General features: G+C 39.3%; 1 protein-coding gene across 3 annotated transcripts in view; it reads right to left on the reverse strand.

Moving 5' to 3' along the window:
* Positions 1-16,124, reverse strand: part of BMPR1B (bone morphogenetic protein receptor type 1B) — a 251,679-nt gene that overhangs the window by 43,802 nt on the left and 191,753 nt on the right. The window lies entirely within an intron of this gene.

Below are 16,124 nucleotides of genomic sequence, written 5' to 3' on the forward strand. Positions count from 1 at the left end.
CCAACCTCCAACCACAAAAAAGCCTACCCACTGAATAGTTTCCAGTATCCTTTAAAAAGGTGTAAAATACAAGGCATTCTAAGCTTAAAAAAAAAGAAAGATGGATTTTTTTTTTCCCCTCCCCACACAAAAATTAAAAACCTGATCTTTCCCCACACTTCCAGATGCCAGAGATTTTCGAGCCAGCTCTGAGGTCAGACAGGGGAACACACAGGTGCACCACGCATCAGCAGCTGAAAGCTTGCAAGGTTGTGCTGGAATCTGATCTGCCCCCTCTTCCCGCATTCCTGCCAGCATTATAAACACTCCCTGAGGAATAATACCCTAATACGGACTAATTTTCCACTAACAGCCCCAGCCTCATTAAACCTCTTCTTTATCAGCATTGTTCAAAGCAGTTTTTCTGGTAATATTGAACTCTCCTACGCCCATCCAAAGAGAAGAGAAACTCCTTTTATGTTCTCTCCAGTATCGTTTCTCCTACTCAGGTCCGCTGGCACTACACAATAGATTCAATAAAAATATTCAGTTTCATCACATGCTAGTAATGTGCTAAAGACTATGACATGGATTATGAGAGAGAGAGAGTCTGTTCCAATAAAAAAAGAGATCACTCTCCCAACAGGATTTTATAGATTTCTAAGAGTGACTCCTCCCAGCAATCAGGCAAGCCCACATGAATTAAGAGGACAGTATTCCTAAAGCAGGTGTTTTTCAGAACCTGCAATTCTTCACACTCCTTAAATGGCCTTTTACCCTTCCCTAGAAAAATCCTTTTGTCTTCAGCAACATCACACAGACCCTGTTAACATGAGCAGCCTTGCCACTACAATAATTTAAAAACTTCAATGTGCCATCACCCAGCTTCATTGTGGAGCCAAAAAAAGAGCTGATCTACACTCAAGCACCCTGTTAAGTAATAAAACCAAAGAGTGAGGCTGTGACATGCTGAAACCAAAAGTGGGTCCTCTTCCCAAGGTGATGAATACCCACGGCACCTTGTCCCAGATGCTCCATGACGCACCTTGCCCATCTGCAAGTCACTGATGTAACTCTGTTCTTTTAAAACCATTTCTACCCAGCAGATGAGAATTTTCTTACAAGACTGACAGAAGAACGCCATCTGCAGACATTCCCTCTTTCCAAGCTCCATCCAGAGTATCCTGAATGGCCTTGAAACACAGCAGAGGATAACACAGTACAGAACAGAAAGGCAGCCAGAGGATTTCTGCCTATCCTACACAGGCTAATAACAATCCTGAAATGATAAAACCAGTTGTACTGCGAGTTGCTAGCTCAGAGGAAAACAGCAGACCAAACAGTGCTGTATTTTCCAGTGATTCTTTTGCCTGCTGTTCATAATACGAACACCCATGAGAGACTGCCAGAAATATGGACACCAGGAAAAGAAAATGCAGGCAAAAGCACTGGGGGAAGGTAAGCCATGCATCCATGCTCTTTCTACCAGCTTAATTCCATCAGGCTGGGATATTTCAAAAGGAATATAAACAAGCAAATAGATATTGTTTATATATTATGTATAGAAGACACATATTCTATCTAAATGCAACATATATCAATAAATAATAACCTGTTAGGGCTCAAAACTGAGGAAACACAGACTTAGTTCCATTGAACAAATCACTGTGGAAATGAACTAATTTGAAAATTGAAAATATTTCAATAGAATTCAATAAGATAATGTCAATACAAGCAATGTAAGTATGAGAGCTGTGGTTCTCATAACCATTTTTCTCATGTGCACAATGAACACAAGGCCGTGGTGTAACAGTTTGTTCACATATATTTGATTATAAAATAAGGCACATAATCATAAAATAATGATGATAAAACAATGTTTCCCATATTTTATTATTCTGTTCTTCAAATCACTCTTCTTTCTCATTTTTCCTCAACCAAATTCATCCAAAGTGTTTTAAAGACTTAATTTTTCTCCTTTTTTAATGTATTTCTTTTTTCAATTAACCCATTAAAATTTAATTAGAAACTCTGACTTTAGCAAAAACCAAAAAGAAGTTTTAACTAATGCTAACAAAATACAACAGTGTGAGTCTTGTAGAAAGTTCACTTTGAAAGAAGGTAGTTATGCTCACCAATATGGTTTTAAAATACTGAAATAATTTTTTTCTTTCCCTTTTCTTTTTTTAATCTATTTAAAAGAGATTAAAATTTTCATCCAGCTAAGTTTCATTTCTTTCAGCTCCAGTCAATCTCTAAAAATACTCCAAGGCAAAAGAACAAGGGGCCTACAGCAAATATGTGTTTCAAGCTGAGATGCTGTGTAGTTTCAGAGAGAAAGAAAAATATTTTCCCAAGCTTTCAACTTCTCATTTGTGTAAAATAGTGTATTTTATAGCTAGGTAAAGATGTAAAATTAAACTTCTTCAGTAGTGTAATGCACTGTAGCTCACTACAAATACTGCTAACATACCTAAATGCATGAATTGTGCAATATTTTCCATCAGAATATGAAAGGAAATAGATGCTAAATATAGGGTAAAAGAATATAAAAATATAAGCTTTCTTCCATAAAATACCAGAATTCTTAAAGAATGTGTTGGTGGTCAAGTCTCACAAATAAGAGTTTGCTTCCATGCTACATCCTGACTATTGGTTTGATCAACCTTAACTAAGAAATAAGGAAAAGTATTTGGATATTCTGTAAATAAGCACAAGGATTATTATTTACCCAAATAATAAAGTTACCTGAAATTATCCCTCTCAGCTTGTATTTCTTATTGCTGTTCTTTTAATGCACCACTGCTAAATCAATTCCCTACCCAGTATTTCAATAGAGGAATGATTTGCTGAAGTCCTTTCCCCAGGGGGGACCATACCAGATAGAAAAACCATTATCACTGAGTTCCAGTCAGATAAAGAAGGAAAAGGGTAAAAACCATTTTTAAAGATGAATGTGATTATTATAGACATCCACACTTTTCTACATGTAATATTTCGTATTTCTACAGTGCTTTCCTTTTCAAAGTCACTTCCCCTTGGACAGAATCCGGTGGACAGAAGTTCAGTCTCTGTGAGTTAAAGAACCAGATTTATCTGTATGTCCAGACAGTGGAAAAACCCTTCCAAAAACAGCACTTGATTCACTCTAACACAGAATTCATGTTTTTCTCCCTAAATTACCACCATGCTTAAGGAAACACATTTCAAAGATTTAGCAACACATTCAGCAAAAAAATCAATGTAAACACTCGAACATGCGTGACATCAGAAAATATGTCAGATTTAGTTATTTTCTTCTATAAAATACACCACAGTTAACTAATCTTACCCAAAAAATGTTTCTTTAGAACACTGCAGGCCCCACACTGGAAACACCTACTTTGCCCGCTGACATGGATGTGGAACACACATGGCACAGACCCAGGAGCAGCAATCAGAAATTCAGCTGCAACTACGACTGATGTTTGCCAAACGGAACAGTGAGGCACGGCTGCAAGAGCCTCTCCAGGAGCAGAGCCACAAGGCACGCTTTCCATCAGCTGGGCTCTACCAAGAGAAGTCAGAGTGAGTACTGCTGGGGAGGAAATGTCATCATTTCTCTGTTATCTTTGTCTTGTAAGTTAGCTTAGAACTGGAGCTTAAAACCTTGACTCCATACGTGAGAAAAACACGAAGCTCACATCAAGACTAGGGATGGAGAAGTGTTGGTAGGCTGAACACAACTTCTCCACTAAATGTTAGCCACCTAAAACAAGTAAGAACAAACCTTTTAATAGCTACTTGAAAGACTAAGGTTAATAAATTTATGTTCAGAATTGTCTAAAATACACTCTGAGAGAAAAAAAAAAAAAATCTTGTACTACATATTTTTCTTACTCAGCAATAAAATTTCTTATATGAAAATCATTGTAATAAATCAACAAACCTAAGAAACTGCATTTAAAGAAAGGAGAAAAAGAGGAAGAGTTAAATACAAAACCAACAGAATTACAACTTCATCATTTATTCTACATCCTCTTGGCTGCAGTTTCAGTAGGTGACACACTCAGGATAGAAACAACCCTACTTCTTCTCATCAGTACCATTGATGTGAGTTACCACTGGGCTGACTCAAATCCAAAGCTTGCTCTGCTTCAGGAAGGAATCAGTGATTTCTGTTTGTACAACTTTAGGACAGGGAACAATCTAAAATTTTCAAACCTTCAAAAACACTAAAGTTATAGAATGAAATTCCACACTTTACTGCAAGCATTTTTAGTTTTGCCATCACCTGCAATTCAAGGAAAGATATTACCTGCAGAGAAATCCTCTTCCTGTCTCTGTCAGTTAGAGAAAGTCAATTAAAAAAATTATGTAGTGAAGTAATTCCCCTGCTTCTTTCCTGTATCTTAGCTCCCACTGAAAATAAATTGAGTTATGATGTTAAAAATTAAGGTGAAATAAAGAGCAGCATGCATTGCAATAGATTTACAGGGTCCCTCTTGGATTCACATTCATTGTTCTGTAACCCATGAAATACTAAGGAGCCTTGGGAAGAACCCAAACCTTAACCTGAACTTAAAAACCTCACACCCATTAAGAAAGAGATGATTAGGAACAATAGTATTCTAGCATCATATTTCTGGTTTCCTTCACTAGTATAAAATGGTTTCAGATTCAGCAATAATATTAATCAAGTGTTTTAAGACCATTTTTTCCTTTTCCTGCAAAGTTTCTCCTTCTTAGCACTCTCAGGAGTATTTGCTTCTGCCAAAGGTAAATTCAGTTTCTGCCTGTAACAATTATGCAAAATGAGGCTCAGCACACTTCTAGCAAGGAACAGCTGTACTTTATATAGATCATGGTATTAGAACAGTTCAAAATACTGCCAAATTAAGGGTGAAAGAACCCATGCTTTTCAAACATGCTTACAAGAAATGAGCATAATCATGTTACTCCACCTGTATGTTGTATTACTCACAGAAGTTCAAAAAAGTTCAGTAAAACAGATTATTTCTTCTTTTTTTTTTCTTTTTACACTTCTTTTAGAGAGCTTTCAAATGAAAATATGTGAACAAGGGGGGGAAAAAAGGCAGCCCACTGAAAAACAACCAAAAATCACACATCTTAGAGATGTGGGGGGAAAGGGGAAGAATCTGTTAAAGAACTGAGGCACTAGAAAATTTCCTTTAGAAATATCTTCTCCCTATTCCTGAAGAATTTCATAGTTTTCCTGTATGCCAATATTTGTTGCTTAATTTGCCCTACAGCAGACACAGATCATTCTGCCAGTGACTCCTTTCTGTCCCTTTCACCCTTTTCTATGAGAAAGTCAGCACAATACTCCTTCCCACTTATCCCAGCAGAGGATATCCAAAATCCTCCAGATGACATCACAGGTCTGTCTGACCGGTAGGACCCAATCTCTCCTCAATAAAGCCAGCCATAGATTTTAACAGGCTCAGCTTTCTCTCAACAACAGGTGTCCAGGGGTTCATGCAAGGAGAAGAGATGGAGGACAAGGTGCTCAAGCTGTTAGCCCTGCTTGTGAACTTCTCAACCCACCCTGCAGCAATCAGGGTATCAGCAAAGGACTCCACTTCCACAGCAACACCAGCTAGGGAGCAGTTCTTGCCAAAAGAAACACCCCTGTCAAAATTCCTCTGCCAGCAGGGATGTGCAGGTGTTTCCCCACTCCTCATTTTGCAGCCCATTGGTTGAGGGACCTCTTCATCTTCTAGTCCCAAATCACATGTGCTGGGAGTTCCCCAAGGTGCAGAGATTATTGTTAAAGAAAAACAAGTGATGGAAATTGAAACCTAAATAATCCGATTTAGGCTGTAAAGAAAGAAAAACTGGTGTCTGGTAGAATTTGGGCAGGTGTCCTCTCCTCCTATTTAAGCCATCAAAACCTAGTCACAAAGTTTCCTCCCACATAACATAGATACAATGATACCGAATCATTTTCTGGACTCATCCTTCCAAAATACATTTGGAGTAATATTTCTAAAGCATCTTTCACTCTTCTTTGCCTATTGGCACTTACAATCAGGCACTAAGGGAGAGGTGACACACTCTACTACCATGGTTTGCATTCATTTTGTTTTTTGCACTTCATGTTTATTAAAGTTATGAGTCAGAAGCAAGTCTTTTCTTGCATGTGCCCTAGGACACAATGTCTGAAACACTTTACTCTGGGTACTGTTTTGATGCCTCTTGCCAACGCCAGACACAGTGATGCTCTTTTGCCAGCTGTGGTCTGCAGGATGCCGGTTTAGAGCCTTTTTCCCTCCACAAAAACCCATCTAAAGTACAACTTCTCTATCCTCCCATTCCAAAGATGCGTGTTTCAGGCTGCAGCGGATTTTCTCCTTTCAACCAGCAGCTCTGTGACACAACCCAGAGGCTGAAGGAGATGTAAACTATTTACCCTGCCTCGGTGTAGGTTATTTTTGCAAGCCAGCAGGCCAGCCTCCCCGGGCCGTGTTTGTTTATAAGGCAGGCGCTTCCCTGCAAGGAGACGCCTGGGAGTTTCTGTTTGAGGAAAGCCACTGAGTGATCTGCATTTCTGGCAGGGGAGATGCTTTGTTTAACTTGAAAATAGCTTCAAAAAGCAGCACAGCAAGTGCATTATCCGCGAAGAACCCGGTGCCACCAATAATGCTGCCATTCAAGTGACAGAGGACACTTCTACAGAGAAGTTCAAATGGAAGCACAAAGCAACCTTGAAAATCTCCCAGTTAAAATGAGGGTGAGCTGGAGTCACATGGAGGCTGGGTACTTTCTCTCCCTCCCTCTTTTTCACTCTCACCTCTGTAATAATTCTCCCTGGATGGTCTCTCTTGTTGGTCATTATGTATTTTGGGGGGCTTTTGTCTGTTTATTTGTTTGAGGAGTTTTTTTAAATAAAACAGGGGTGCCAAACCTTCAGAATGATTGTGTAAGGAATTTTCACATTTGGAGACCACTAAAAATAAAAATTGGAAATAAGTTTAAGTAAGTTACTGAAGCTTCCTCCAGTTCCAGTCAACCTGTAATTTTGAATGCATATTGTTCAGATCACATGATTTAGTTTATTTTCTAGATTATTTACTCCTTGTTGAAATCATTGTATTCTGGGTTTTGTTGCTTAGAGCTAGGTCAGTGTTTACATGGAAATGTTATTTTGAAAGAAAAGTATTTACATTTTACTGAGAACAAGTTGTACTCACACCATTTCAAAAATCCTGCACTTATTTAGTTGAAACTATTAGTCAAGTGTAACTCAAATTTGTGAGTACTTTGGGCCCAAACCCAAACATTTTTCTGCTAGTCTTTATTTTCTTATGCTTTTTAATTGTTTTAAATTTTCAACTCTATCCATCGTATCACTTCCCAGTTTTCTGAGAGAAAATTTCGGACTAATAATGAAAAAATTTATTGGGAATTTCCTATTCTATCTACATATTTTAATAGGATGCTAAGATCACACATTAGACAAAAAAGAAATGCAAGATAAAGCCAAGTAAAGTGTATTTTCTCCCAAAAGTGGAAATGCTGAAGTGTCAGCACTTAGGAAATTTAAAGGCAGTCACATGACATACTGAGACAGTCAAATATCTACAATTATGATAAAAACTCACAAAAGCCCTATTTAGATGTGAAAATAAAATGATCTGCAGGGTCCTAGTTAAAACAAGTGAGCATTCTACCATCGTCTTGGTATTCAAGACTTTGTCACAGAAGGCAGCAGAAATTTGGGAAAATACCCATTCCACAAATTCACCTCAGAGCTCTGGTCTCACAAAGGTATTAATAATTCACTTAGAAGTAATTCTGCGTTTTAATAAGGCTTAATGCAAACCACACTCTTTTCTTTTTTTTGTTTTTTAATATGTAAGGAGGCTGCTATTTCACACTGATGATTAAATCCCAGGGGTGAAAGAAGGGTTTCAGCCACAGCTGGGGCCAGCCCAAAGTATGTGATAAAAAGTATCACATAGGACACAGCACATATTTCCCACGGAATCCCAGAAAAGTGGCATTTTGAGAGGAAGGGAATTGTCTAGCAGCTCTCCTTCAGTAGCAAACCTCACTCAAGCCTTTTCAAAACATTCTACTGTGTGAAGGCTGATTGTGCTTCTCTCCATTTATTTATTAAGAGACAGCAAGAAGGAGAGAAGGAAATAAGTAACATAAAATACAGGTGGGATGTAGAAACAAGGCTGGCTAAGGATTGTGTCCCTTCTCCCACTGCTGTGTTGCATTGTGCACTGTGTCACACACCATACAAACTTCTTAGGGCAGCTCGATTTCACTTCCACCACAGCTTCACTTCTATTAGCACAGGGCTGCTTGAGCTTAATACTGAAGGAGAAGGTTTAAAGATGCCTTTCAAACCCTACATGGCTCTCTGTACAACAGAGCTACAAGCAAACACAGTCTGCATTTGCTAGTAAATCAACTGTAAGCTACAGCATCAAATATCAGACAAATTCAGCACTGATTACATGGCAGTCCTGATGTGTAAGTCTCTACTAAGCCACAGGGCAGCCTTAAGAAAAGCTCTCCAGTTCTGGCAGCAAGCCTCATTCCCAGTTTGGACTTTTAAGGGTAATTTCAGCATACTTCACATAGCACGCTACTGTTAACAGCCACTTCTTCCCCGTCCCCTCTGCTCCCAGCCCACCTGGCAGGGTCATTACTTAAACCAACAGAAATACATTTTTCAGTAACATTTTCAGGGTATTAAATACCTTTTCAAGATCAGAATGCATCAGATGCCCAGCTTTTTTTCCCCCTGCCTTTCAACAGTTAGTGTTCAAAATGTCAGTCATGAGCAACACTGTGTAGGGTATTTTGCTGTTAGTACAGAACAAATATTTAGGTAGAGAACACGTAAAATCTATGGGGCAAATCTTAATTGCTACCGACTGCAGAGAGTAGTGCTGCAAAGGGAATCTACAGGTTTACTTTGAATGCTGCAATATATTATTCTTCATAAATATTTGCCTCTGAAAATAGGACCAACTCATGCAATGATCTTCATTCTCCACAGAGATCTGTACTTTGCACTAGTATATCCTGCTAGGATAAGACTGGATGAATGCTGTTCCCCACAGAATAATCCGAGAAGGTTGAAGAAAATCTCACTAGAATTAGAGTTAAACTTTGCCAAAAACCACCTAAAAGAAAACCCCTCTTTATTCACCAGCTCAGATATTAACCTTCATTTATGTAACTTTAAATGGAAATTATAACCTGAAAACTGGTGTTTCTAAGTAAAATGCCCATTACAGTAGAATTATAAATGAAACTTGCTTACACTGGATATGTGTCTGTACTTCAACCGTCTTGTTGCAAACTGTGTGGAGAACAGCAGTGAAGATGCAGAAAAGAACAGATTCCATTTTTTATGTTGGGAGTTAGTTTCAAGTGTTTGGCAGCAGGATTTACTTCCAAGCTCCATAGATCAGAGGCAAAACAGCTATTTGAATTCTTTCTCCATTATCACCTGTCTCCCAGAAGCTCACCTTAATTCCTTACCAGAAGAAAGAGAGAGGTGAAATCCTCTCAGTCAAAACACTGCCTTTTGTTTCCTGCAATACACTGGGATTGCTTTTGTGCGAGGACAGAATGCTGCCCTTTGCTGAGATTTTGTACAATATATAGCATCTATTATTTAATTAATTTTAAAATGTTTGAACCAATGACAATTTGGGGTGAGAAACTTCCGAGTCTAACCACCTGGGCTTTAAACTGGCGTGCATTTCTCCACTGTATCTTTTAAAGTGAGACTCCAGTTCTCATCTCAGTCTTCTAAGTGCTGACAGAAGTGCAGCCTTCAAGTCCAGTGCTGTTACTCATACCCTGAATAGATGCTGATGGACACATTTGCAAGCAGACACATTCAGTGTATAGAAAACAGTAAGAAAATATTGTGGGAGGTAAGAGGTAAGAGGTAAAACTCTAAGCTCTGGCATTTCCTTCAGAAGGTATAAAACAACACAGTAATCTTAGGAAGCATTATTGTGACGAAAGAACCCAATAGTAGAGCTGCGTGAAAAACCCTAGACAAATAATGCTTGTCTGGTTAAATTGCGATACATTGCTAAGGCCCTTTCACACTATTTCGAAGAGAAGACCATTCTCCAGGTCCTGAATAGACTGATGAAATGTTAGTGCTTCATTTTAGAAGAGTCTTCAAATTATTTAATAGATCATCAAGATATTAGGATGTTTTTTCCAACCCTCCAATGCAATTAATGTCTATCCATTGAGACCCAGATATTCCACAGGAGCACGAATGTTTTGCAAGGGCAAAGATGGGAGATTACATCTCATTTTCTTCTGCATGCTGCCTGAATGTGCACACTGCAGACTGGAATAAAAGACAAATTTCTGCATTGCTGGGAAAAGCAGCTGGGTTTAACTGTGTGTAAATTTACCCTGCAGTGTTTTCTCCTACCTATGGAACAGTAAACTGTCACCTCAGTCATCCTCATAGGCAAAATAACAAAGGAGCTAATCCTGATTAGGTCTAATATTGTCTGAATCACATTTATGTTCACCCTGAAAAAACAGGTCACAGAAGTTAATCCAGCCTGCAAAAACATCCAGAACCAGAAAATCCATCAGGCAGAGTACAAGTCATATGCCCAGTCACCTGACACAAGCCATATACCCCTCTTAGCAAGAATTAACCCACTGCAAAAATTTAACCATTGGCAACCTCCTCAACTGCCTTCCTTTCCTCTCTTCTCTTTCCCAAGTTTCCCAGGAACAAAAACAGAGCTAGCAATACATAAAAAGAAGGTGAATTGCATCCTTGTATATGAATTCTTCAAAAATTTGAGATTTGCTGAAGATTCTTAATCGAAGTGCCTAAAAGAGGCAAGACTCTGCAGGGAGAAGCTTGTGTTAACATAACCTTTCTGAGGAAGGTGAACAGGGGAAATGAATTTGAAAAAGTCCTCCAGGAGAGCAGCTGACAAAAGAGGGTCTCTGTAACAGCAATCAGGGGAAGCCTAAAGTTTATCCAAGGGAGGTTATGTTTTATTCCCTCTCAGGCTTGACCAGACACTGTACATGGCTGCTCACAAGCTGGCTGGACAAGAAAAACATGTGCTGACAGGCTGGATATCACCAAAGTGAAGGTGTCAGCCTTACTCTGAGATCATTCAACTGATCAATTGTGTAAGCTCATCCAGAAGCTAATGCTAATGGCCAGCAAGCCAAGTTGCTGGCTTGCTCATTTCCTTCTATGAATACATGCCAGCACACCTGAATCTTACAGCAGAATAAAGGAAAATCCAGAAAGTTGCTGCTAAACTTACTGCTTACAATGAAATCACTGCGAGATCTTTTTATGCAGACCTTTTTTGGGCTGATTTCCAGGATGAAGCAACAGCTGTCTTTGCCAATCTCCTCACAGGCAAAGAAAATTTTCAAGATTAATTGCTCTGATAGAAAACAGGAGATTTTTTTTTCCCCTTTGCTTTGTTAGTGTTGCTTCTCCTGCAGTCAAGTTTCTGTCCTGGAGGCACTTCCAACTGTGAATTAATTACAGGTTTGATAAGCTGCATACCTATTGTTTGTAGAGATCAGGAGTGGTAAACTTAAAACTCCTTTTATTTCCTAGAAGACTTTATTTCCTGGAAGACTGTAAAATTAATTTCCCACTTCTCCAAGAAAGCTGATGGGAGGCAATTGCTGATGTTCTCCTATGGTTAGAAGTGTAGCAAAAGGAGACCTCTGCTGAAAACTGAGCTTTAGCAGAGGACAAGGGCCTGAAAACATGGCAACCCTTGCTCTTTGCCTGAAGAGCTTCAAACTAACCCATAAATGAAAGTAGCAGAGCCATAATCCAGACTGGTGGGTGCCCTTGATGAAACCCATGCTACACAGGATGTCATCCTTTTTAATTAGGACATTTAACAGATGGATATGGCCAAGAACCAGAATTGCCTGTTCTTGTTTAAGAATAAGCTCTCCACCCAAACAAAGTATTAATGTGTCACTCTGTATAATAAATACATGACTTGCTGTACAAAGAAGTAGAGTTGAATGGCTTTGGCCTTGTCTCACACTAATTTATTTTAAGTCTATATATAACAAGTTCCTCTGACAGTGAATTGTGTAACGTCTACAAGACAAAAACCGGCACACTTCGTTAGCTGCAGAAAGACAGGTGGACTGACAGAAACTTCCACTTAGTGCTTTCCTGGCAGCCTGCCACAGTTTGAATGGGGGCAATTATGAAAAAATTGAACACATGACTTTAATAAGCTTCAATATAGATGGCTGTCTGGTGGAAGAGAAGCTTTACAATAAGTCACTCTGGGTCTAGTCTTTGCTGCTAAGAACAAATGTGCTGTTTCAGATGTCAATCATTTATTCTTGGTACTGTTTGAAAAGGTTAGCAAGAATACTGACATGTGGAATTGTGGATGATACGAAGCAGCCACGGCACTGATCTCCCTCCACATCCTGTGAAAGAGATAGCAGGATCCCTCCGTGCCAGTGGGGAAGTGCCTCCCTGAGCTCAACAGGGATGTGGCAGCAGCACCTGACCCTGGGAATGCAGAGCAAAGAGCAGCTGCTGCTGCAGGGGTTCCACATCAGCCTCTCCAAGTGGAGCTGTTCTCTGCCCACAGCTGAGATAAATATCCACAGATAAATGAAAAATAATCTTATCAAATATCTAGGATGGACATGTCTTGATGCAAAGGTGTCCTTCAGGGGTTTTACAGTTCAAGCTCCCAGCTCCAGCACAACTGAACTAGCTGTGAGTAAGACAGTAAATAATCCATCACTTCACAGCCACCGTGAGGAAGGGGGGCCATCACTGCAGCAGTTAACACTTGCTCCACGTTTTGAGCAGCTTAAATGAAAGTTGAGGTTTGGGTGAACCACCAAGTCTCCTTGCTCTTCCTTCCCTGGCCAAGCACAGCCTGCCTTTTTCAAAAAAACTCATGTTACCCCCCAAGGGGACTGCTCTTTCAGCAATGAAGGTCTGCAGGGAACATCTTCAGGACTGGAGCAGGCCACTGATGGGGGAAGCAGCCACTGGCCCTCTTGCATGCCTACATGTGAGCCACAGAAATCCAACTTGCTGGAACTACTCACATGGGAATGGGGGCAGAGAGACCAACCAGATGAAGAGCAGGAGTGGTCCCAGCCTCCCATACAATTTTTTCCTAATTCCCTATCAGAAGAAGCAGCAGGACAGTTTCTCCCCATTCCCATACCCCCCTGCCAACTCCAGCTCCCTCCCCTGGCAGCAGTGAGGATGTATTTCCATGTGCTGCCACCAATACCATTATACTCTGTAATTTCGACCTGCTCCCAAACCCTCTGTAAAAACAGCAGCAATTATTAACAACAGGAACAATGTGCACTGATGACAAATCCATAAGAGACATTCCTGATACACCACAAATTCAGTAAGGACAAGTCCAAATAATGAACTGTCATCATTTGGCGCACAAACACAACATGGAGAACAACTGGCTAGTCAATAATGTGCAGCACTAGACAGGAGGTCACTGACTTAATGTGAGTCATCAGTGTAATAATTTATGAGAAAGAAGTTACAATACCAGGAGATATCAACAGACTCCTCTGTGTAAGAAAGGATAAACAAGCCTCCTGCTCAGGGCAGGAAATTCACTTCAAGAGCAGTGTTGCGCTTTGGGCAGCATTGCTCCCAGGGGAGAAAAACTTGTGAAAAACAAATCCAGAAAGTTACAAAAAGCATCTTCACCAATTTAAAAACAATTAATTATGAGGACAGACTACAATTATGAGATTTATTCAGTCTAGAGACAAGGACCACATGGTAACAGCTCTGAAATGAGTAAAGATTCTCTGCAAAGACAGACGAAATGTAGCCCTGCTCCTTGTGCTCTTGCACGAGGTGAGAAACAAAGGCTGAAATTTGAACACTGAGATCTCAGACACCCAGAACATCAACTTTTCTTTGAAACCCTAACAATGAAGGGAAGCAGACTGTTTACAGAGGTGCAAGAATAAACATTTCTTCCCAAAGGTTTAAAAAATTATTAGACAAACAGGTGTCAGAAATGGTTTAGGTACAGGGCTATCAGGTGGAGGGACAGCCTAGACAATTCAAAGTTCTTTGCACACTTACTGTCCGTCACTCTTGACAAAATGCAAATTGAACTAATTCAAAAACTGAATCTGTATCTCTTAATTTTTAGTACAAAAAAATTAATTTAATGTAATTCCACTTTTTAATTTCATAACACTGAAATTCTAACTTTGCCTAATGAACAGTAAAGAAAATAACCTAAACCCAAAATGTTTCAATGTAACATTCATAAAACACATATTATAGTTTTAGAGAGACTACATATTACTGTTAATTGCTCACCAAGCCAAAAGATCTGTTCTCTGCAAAGTGTTTATCAAGATAATTCTATCACTGGAATTCCAAGATTCCAACAATACTGTTCCCATTATTGTATTCACATCAGAATATGAATAGAAGTTAGATCAGTTGTAGCATCAGTCTTGGTGACAGTCTGAAATCCTAGAATCATAAAATGGTTTGAATTTTAAGGGACCATGAAGATCTTAAAGGTCACCTAGTTCCAAGCCCTCTATCCCAGACTATTCTCTTCAAAAAGAGGTTTAGGAATAAAAAGGGAAAACAACAGCTAAAGAATTGCTAAGGATCTCAGGGAAAAACTGTTTTGAAAAAACACTGAATCTTTGGAAATAAGGAGACTATAGTATTTTGGTTTTTCTTCACTCAGGAGATTGAGAAGTTGCAACAAGCTTTAAGTTAAATTAAAACATATTTTTATTACACTTTGAACATTGCACTGTGTTTCTTTGATCATAATAGCTTAATCTCAGAAGAACAAAGAAGCATTAAAAATCACTCTCTGACTCTACCCATGTTTCCTAATCTCCTCTGAGATTATTTTTAAGGCAGGCAAGAAAACATCTCTTTCAAATAAGAAAATCCATATCACATTTGTCTCCAGACCTTTAATTGTTTAATGCTATTTCCCTAGGAAGATGTTCAGTTTCATCTACACAATCCTTTTTTTTTTCTTTCTCTTCCAAAAGGTTAATCAATATTTTGAAATATAAGGCTACTTTATAAACTGCTTTGATTTTTCAAATGAGTCAAACTGAAACTGGAATGAATAACACAATTTACCATGTCTTCCCCTATTCAATGTATGAGATCTCTTGTGAACAGCAGCTTCTGCCAGTTGGGGTTTTGGTTGTCAGAGCAGTAAAATTTTACTTTCCACAGCTTTATGTTCTTTGTGCACAGCTGGAGAACTTCACATTTAGCAGAGGATTACCATGCATTATGCAACTGAATTGTTAATTTATAGGGGAAGGTGAAAAGTAGCATTTGCAGTGTAGTGTGAAAGAAGATGATATATAGGAGAGCCAACAAGGGCCACGCACAAGAGTGGAGATGAAGAGACACCAGTCAGCTCAGCTGGACTCAAGCTGCCAGGCTTTTACAATACCAGTTCTCTCTTAACAGGAATGAAATTTTCCTTAGAGTCTGGATCCATTACAGGCAAAAGAATGTTTAAAAACAGGGAGAAAAAATGCCATTGCAAAGAGTTCCTTCATGCATCTTCTCAAGAGGGTTATGGAAACAGACACCAAGTGCTCCCAGTGTTGCAGAAGTGTCTTCTATTTCCTTATGGTCTGTCTGTGTTCAGTGAATTTCAGGGGAAATTTCCACAAGGGACACACTGTTAGAGCACAATACACTCCAAGGATACTGTGTTCAGCTCCATCCAGCAGGTGTTTCGAAGGAATGCTCTGCCTGAAACCTGCCTTTTGATTACTATGGCTTTGGAGACCATCTGAAAAGAGACACCTGACAAGGGCACTGAGCTTTGTTTAGAGAACTTAATCCTTATTCTCCCAGCTGCCAACTGGGAAAAACTATGTTTTGCCTAAGTAAAAAATTCCTTTCTTAGAATCCGGAGATGAAAGTGGCAGGGAAGAGCAAACACCCTCCCCAAACAGCCAAGTTAACACCCCCAACAGCTGCCTGTTAACAGCAGCAGAAACATCCCTTTTCCCTTTGACAACATGTATCAAAGTAAAAAATCTCTGCCAGGTGGCATTAGGCATTACAGGAATACAAAAAACATCCAAAGAACAACCTGATCCTGTGA

Source organism: Zonotrichia leucophrys, chromosome 4 (genome assembly GCF_028769735.1).
Source record: "Zonotrichia leucophrys gambelii isolate GWCS_2022_RI chromosome 4, RI_Zleu_2.0, whole genome shotgun sequence".
Taxonomy (NCBI): domain Eukaryota; kingdom Metazoa; phylum Chordata; class Aves; order Passeriformes; family Passerellidae; genus Zonotrichia; species Zonotrichia leucophrys.